The 7,112-nt window shown below is 56.9% G+C and overlaps 1 non-coding gene across 1 annotated transcript; it reads right to left on the bottom strand.

Annotated features, from left to right (window-relative positions):
- Positions 1-6,157, bottom strand: LOC111552562. The gene is made up of 3 exons (XR_003309186.1): positions 6,021-6,157; positions 1,637-1,735; positions 1-130 (listed from the first exon to the last, which is right to left on the bottom strand). It is a non-coding gene; the product is annotated as an uncharacterized LOC111552562 (transcript).
- Positions 6,158-7,112: the final 955 nt, after the last annotated feature.

Below are 7,112 nucleotides of genomic sequence, written 5' to 3'. Positions count from 1 at the left end.
AGGATGGAGACCCCCGGGGCCTCGGTGAGCTTCCTCTGCAGCAGGGGATGTGGGTGGATGGCATCTGGCTTCACATAGGGTGTGTAGCCGGAGAGCAGGTAGGACAGGCAGATCCCAGAGGGGCCGTTACCTGGGGAGAGACGGTGGAGGTTAAAGGGGTGGCCTTTTCAGGTGGGAGATACTACTGTGGAACGCTTGGATCTAGATGTGGCACATTCATTCATGTATCCTTCATTCATAAAAATAAAATATTGATTAAGCCCTTAGCCTGTGCCAGACACTGTGCCTAATGATAATTTAAAAAAGAAGGAATGAATAACTGCTGAGAGCCTCCTCTGTGCCAGGAATTGTACTGAGAGCTTTCGCAATAGCCTCACAATAGCTTCCGCGAGGTAAGTGCTACTCTTTTCCTCCTTTTATCCTTGAGGAAATGGGTACAGCGAGGTGAAGTAACTTGCCTGTGGTCACACGGCTGGAAGGTAGACGAGCCGGGATGAAAACCCAGACAGAGGGAACCTCTGACAACACGACTGACATTCTGAGATTGCTAAGAACTAGGTCAGATGCATGAGTGAATGTAGCACAGACTGCTACGTGGCCTGGGGGCGAGCTTGAGTTGTGGGTGCTCGTGGGTGCTCAGGGGTGCCGGGCCACCTGTTGGGTCTGCTGCTTGCATGTCTGAAGAACTGCGCCACCATCTGTGGTGCTTCTTGGGCAATTCACCAGGCACAGCCCTGCGATAGCGCTTCTCTTTTTATCCGTCCTTTCCCCTCACCTTATCTCGTCTGATTCAGAATATTACTCATATGTAGGATACCAGGAGGAACCATAAGAAATCGCAGGCACCCATCTGTTTTTGCCTTACAGAAATGACCATCTCACGTGGCTCAGCTAGATGCCTGCATACTGGGGGGTCATCTGTCCCCATTTTTGCAGACAGAGGACAGGAATCATAAGCCGCTGCTGTGTGTCCTCTCGTGTGGGCACCAAGCACAGTGCTGGGCACAGGGTAGTCATGGGACCAGTGTGGGCTCAGGACCAGGCCTCCCTGCCCCACGCTGGGTTGCCTCCAGCTGATGGGTGTGTTCTAGAGCCCTGGGTTCTCGGAGGCGTAAAAGGGAATGATAGTTTATAAACTGCTAAGCCTAGCACTGGCCACATAGTAAACACTCAATGGCTGAATTTAAAGACCACTGTAAAGAGGCCAGGCCTGGGCCAAGCACGGTGGTTCACACCTATAATCCCAGCACTTTGGGAGGCTGAGGCAGGCAGATCACTTGAGGTCAGGAGTTCGAGACCAGCCTGGCTGACATGGCGAAACCCCGTCTCTACTAAAAATACAAAAGTTAGCCGGGCGTGGTGGCGGGCACCTGTAATCCCAGCTACTCGGGAGGCTGAGGCAGGAGAATCGCTTGAGCTCGGAAGGCGGAGGTTGCAGTGAGCCAAGATCGCACCACTGCACTCCAGCCTGGGTGACAGAGTGAGACTTTGTCTCAAAACAAAAACAAACAAACAAAAAAACCCCCAAAATACAAAAAAAGAAGCCAGGCCTGGACTTGCCCAGCTCCTGCCCTCAGACCTGGGGGGTACCCGGAAGGCTCAGTGGAGCCCCTCCCCGGCTGGCACTGACACTCACCCACGATGATGACTGGGAGGGGCTCTGAGCTGCTGGCGCCGAGGTGGTCCTTTCCGGAGGAGCTCATGGCTGGTGGGGGGCTTGGGGCTGGCGGCGGACCTGGAGCGGGGGAGAGGGGAAGGAAGAGCCCGTTCGGGTGAGGCCTGGGTGTCCACACAGCCACTCCACCTCCCGGCTAGGGTGGCCTCCTGTGGCCCCTAGCGTCTTGTCCGGGGTCCCCGTGAGGCACATCTGATGGGACTCCCTTCTTGCTCCCACACAGCCTATCTGCCCCACCCCTCTCCGGTCATGCAGGACGTGACCTCCCCGCCTCTGGCCTGGTCGCCCCAGGCAGCCACTGTCCCTCTGAGCCTGACTCTGCTCTCCCATCTCACTGGAGCAGCAACAGTCCCCGAAGCTCATTATCTGTCTTCCCGAGAGGCCATTCCAGCCCAACCCAGGAACAAGCCCTGCCAGGCCCTTCCGTGGGCCACAGCCCTCGAGTCCCAGTGTGGCCTGGTGGACTTTGGAGTCGTCACCCAGCCCTGGTAAGTTGCTCCCTATCCCATTCCTGGGCCTCTCTGGGTCTCAGTTTCCTCATCTGTAAAATGGAAGCCACGAGTCCCTACCTCCTAGGATGGCTGAGGAACGCAGTGGCGTCACAGACGGGAAGCACCTGCCTGGAGCGAATTTGCCACGGGGAAAGGGCCAGCGCTGTGGCCTGCCCCAGGGGCCGGGCTGGACGTGGGGAAATGGAAGCAGTGGCCAGGTTTGGGGACGTGCCGGTGAACCTGCCATCTCTGGGGCAGTGGCGCCCTCTGCTGGCCCCAGGCCCAAATCGCTCAAAGGGACACAGGTGCTGGTCCTAGAGCTGCCGGTGCCCGGAGGGGCATCAGACCCACCTTCTCCCCTACCCCAGCTCGCAGAGGACACTAGCCTCACCCGAGGGCCACATGCTGCCATCCTGAGAGCCACGAGGCAACACCCTTGTGGGCACAGGGATGGTGAGCATTTGGCACTTACTCCGTACCGGGTATTTGACATGCTTTTTCTCATATCCGCCTCACACTGACCCTGTGCAGTCCTGGCCGTGTTAATGTCCCATTCCACAGATGTGTGGACGGGGCTCAGAGAGGTCGCACAAGCTTCTCAGTGTCATGCAGCTGGCTTTGAAACCCAGGGCTCGCTGGTGCCAAGGCCCTGCCAGTGCCACCACCCACGCCATTGGGCCTGTCCCCCGTGGAGATCCAGGGTCCATCCAGGTGTCACACTCACAGGGGAAAGACTGAGTGGGAGGACACTGGGCTTGGACCATCCAGAGTGGCCAGAGGTGGGGGCCCAGGGTCACCTGCCTCCAGAATTCTTCCAGAGAAAGTGGGAATCTGGATTTCTATGCGAATTATCTGATTTGAAGAAGCGCGCAATGAATGAAAGCAGTTTTGGAAGATCCTTAACAGGCCAACCAAACACAGCTGAGACCAGTGTGTGGCCTCTGATGTGTGCAGGGTGACAGAAACACCATCGTCCGCCTCCAGGCAGGCTGCGAGGAGATGGATGAGAGACTGCCATACAGATGGGCCACTGAGAGGACCCAAGTGTTCCCCCCACAGTGACAACAACTGACCTTCTCACAGCGCTCTACAGTGGGAAGGAGGTTGCATCTACGGCAGTAGCATCCAGGCCGCTCAGCAGCCTTGACAGGTGAGCCCTGTCACCTCCGTCTTGCAGGGGAGGAGAAGGAGGCTCCGAGGTGAGGATGAGCCCAGCAGGGAAGGGGTCTGTCAGGGACCCCTGTGTTGGTGCTCTCTGCTCCCCTGAGCGCGGCCTTTCTTGCCTCCGCTGGGGTGGGGGCCAGAGACAGCTTCCGTGTCCTGTCTAGGCAAGCCCGTATGCCCAGCACCCAAGACCTCCTCCTCCCTTTCTGGAGAGAAGGAAGGTGACATCCTGCACTCGCCAGGGACCACATGGCCTCTTCATGCCCAGCTCCCTGCAAGGCCCCAGGATGCCTGCCTGGGGAGGGGATTTCAGGGTGATGCCGCCACCAATCATAATAATAGTAATAGTCACAAGAACAGCAAAGGCAGCATGTGGCTGACGTTTCCATACTTCTGTGGAGCGGGCTGCATGCCAGGCATGATCTCAACACTTAAACACATTAACAAACTGAATCCTTATTTAATCGGGTTGTTGTAAGTACTCTGAGGGCCACAGAGTTTCTCACGGCCCTTTACAGTCTGCAAGGTGGTTGAACCAGCTTTCACAGGCTGGGCTGGATCGGAGCCCAGGTCGCCCTGCTCCAGAGCCTTCTCTGTGCCCCGAGGGCTGTGACAGCTCCTGCTGAGACCCCTCTGCCGGGTGGAACGTGCAGTGTCCATTCCAGGGTCCCCCACTGCTCAGTCACAGTGCTAGTGGCAGGCGGGGAGGCAGAGGGACAGCTGATGACCTGGTGTTCTGGCCGGGAAGGGATCATTTCTCATTGACCCTGAGCGCTGGGTATACCCAGAGGCCTTGGAGAATAGGACTGCGGGTCCCACAGAGCTTTCTCTGGCTCGCTCCTGGTACCTTTCTCTGGCTTGCTCCTGGTACCCTCGAATGGCTCGGAGCCCCTCAGTGCTCATCATGGTCTGCAGGAACAGCAGCCACTGGGGAGCATGGGACCTCCTGGTAAGGGGCTTCCCCACATTACCTCCTTTGATCCTCCTAGCAACCCACTTTGCAGATGAGGAGACTGAGGCTTGGAGAGGTGAAGCCATGCCCTGAGGCTATCCAGCCGGTGGGCGATGGAACCGATATTTGATCCCTGTGGGCTGACCCCCCAGACACCCCAACCCCTTCCCCAAACGGGTGAGCCAACCTGCTCCATCTGCCCCAGTGCACCCGCCCTGGGCCATGCCCTGCCCCCTCCTTTGTTCTTTTGGATTCTCCCACCACTCCAAGAAAGACACTTGCAGGAGCCCCTGTTGGCCAGTGAGGAATCAGAACCGGCTGCCCCTTACCGCCCTCTGCAGGCAGCAGAGGGCACTGATTTACCGCCAGGGCTTTGGGGCTCCAAGTCCAGGGCTCCCTCCTGAGACTGTCCTCAGGCACCTGAACAGAAGCTTCTGGATGCCATATACGTGAGGTCACCACCCAGGGGCTGGACCTGAGAAGTCACTTCCTGTGCAGAGTGACCCAGGAAGCCCCAAAGTCCCAAGCAGCTTGACGCTGTCACTCATTACCTCAGACAAATATGCTGCCAACTTACAAAAGAGCGTTCAAAAGTTTCATTTCAATTCTTTTTGTGCTTTTCAGTTTTATGGAGTTGGAAGAATCAATTTTTAACGTTATCTTTTTAACTCCCTTTGATTGAAGATGGCAGTTGATGGAAAGAAGTTACCATTAAAAATTGATGTTTCAAATTTCACAAAGGCAAATATGATAAAAGAAATGAAAACAGTTGCACCTTCGACTGACGTTTCTTTCAAGTGTGCAGCATTTGTACTTCTGAGGTTGTTAAAGCTGCAAACTGCTCTGAGACTCTGGGACACCTGTATGTCTGCATTTCTTTGGCACCTCTAGTGGCCATTTACTCATTTGCCCTTGAAGACACCCCAAGAGGTGGGCTTTCTTATCCCCACTGTGCAGAGGAAGAAATGCTCTTGAGGAGGAGTGGGCGTCTTGCCTCAGGTCACCTAGGAGTGTCCAAGACCATGGCCACGTGACAAATCTGCCAAGTCCCCTCCAGTAAAACAACTGATTACAGGGAGACCAAGAAAGTGACATAAAGCCCTGGGGGGACTAAAGTGGGAGGAGGTGGTCTGTCCACGCAAGCGGCACTTGCTGTTTATCACAGATGAGCCGTCACCCCAGTGCCGCACACCTGGAGCCCAGGATCTCCTGCAGCTCCCCAGCCTCCCAGGGGCCGCCCTCCCGACCCACCGCACTCTTGAGCCTCCTGAGAGAAGCTAAGTCGCTGGGACCTCCGGGGCTGGGGGCTGTTCACGGGCACCCACGGACCCTGTCCCTCCTGAGCAGGAGAAACAGAAACCCCGAGGGCACCCAGCCTGGCTGCCGATACCGTGGCCTTAGAACAGCCGGGCAGCACAACCGGGCTGGCCACACCCCTCTTTCCTGCTAGGAACGGCGGTTACAGGGGCCAGGGTACGCTGGGACTGTGGCCGCTTCAGCTGCTTGGCTGAGGGTGCCAGGCACCCGGACAGGGACACAGCTGAGGATCTGGGAGGAACCTGGGGTAGGGGAGAATCCTGCTGGGCTGCAGAGAGCCCAGGGGAGGGCCTCCACTCGGGACCACCCGGGATCACTGCCTGGCGCCCCGGCTCTGCAGACCCTCCTGTCCAGCTGGGCCTGCCCCTGGTGCCTGGGATGTGCCTGATTCCCTGCCCCGGAGCCTGGCCCCGACACTCACCTGACAGGCAGTGGTGCGGGAGCCCGGTGAGCCTGGCCAAGCTGTGCTCTAGGAGGGTCAGGGGATCACAGATCACAGAGTCCCCGTGAGATGGGGACACCCATTACCCTGTGGGGATCCAAGAGGCTCTGAGAGGCCAGAGGGAAGCGAGGGTATTTCACAGGGAGGGAGGAGGCGGCGCAGGCAGTGGGCGGGGCCAGGAAAATCACTTTCATAAGCGTGAGTCAGCAGGGACCCGTGATGAATGAACTTGCACACTGGGCGGGTGTCACGCTGCCTGCCTCATGGCCAGCCTTAAAGGGCTCCTGCTGGGCAGCCAGCCAGGGGGCCTAGGGTGACGCTGCCTCCCAGCCACCTCCCCCCAGCCAGACCCCCGTCCCCGGGGCTCAGTCTCTGGAGGAGGAACCAGTGACCTCTGAATGAGCCAGCCTGGCCTTTCCCACAAGGGAGGAGGAGATGGCTTTGTCCAGCACACAAAGTAAACCCGTCCAGTTCCCTCATTCCACCTGGATTCTACTGCACCCTCCAGCCCCCAAAAGCCCTCTGGCACCAGCCTGCCTGGGCTGAGAATCCAGCTTTGCCATTTCCTGGCAAGCTGCTTAGGGCCCACACCTCAGTTTTCTCATCTGAAAACTGGGGCCAAGTCACAGACTGTCTCTGCCAGAGCGGCTGTGAGGGTTTAAATGACATCTTTCTTGGCTGCCATGCTTAGAACTTGAAGCCTGCTCCCTGGCTCTTCTCTCCTGTTTTGTGTGGGTAGCACTGCACACCCCACACCGTGCTGTTTCCTAATTATTATTATTATTATTATTATTATTATTATTATTATTATTATTATTATTATTATTATTATTATTTGAGACGGAGTTTAGCTCTTGTTTCCCAGGCTGGGGTGCAATGGCGCGATCTCGGTTCACTGCAACCTATACCTCCCAGGCTCAAGCGATTCCCCTGCCTCAGCCTCCTGAGTAGCTGAGATTACAGGCGTGCGCCACCACGCCTGGTAATTTTGTATTTTTAGTAGAGATAGGGTTTCACCATGTTGGCAAGGCTGGTCTGGAACTCCCGACCTCAGATGATCTGCCTGCCTCA

The sequence above is a fragment of the Piliocolobus tephrosceles genome, unplaced genomic scaffold (genome assembly GCF_002776525.5).
Source record: "Piliocolobus tephrosceles isolate RC106 unplaced genomic scaffold, ASM277652v3 unscaffolded_44822, whole genome shotgun sequence".
Lineage (NCBI taxonomy): Eukaryota > Metazoa > Chordata > Mammalia > Primates > Cercopithecidae > Piliocolobus > Piliocolobus tephrosceles.
Note: the sequence above shows the minus strand (reverse complement) of the source record. Positions and strands in the feature narration are given on the sequence as shown.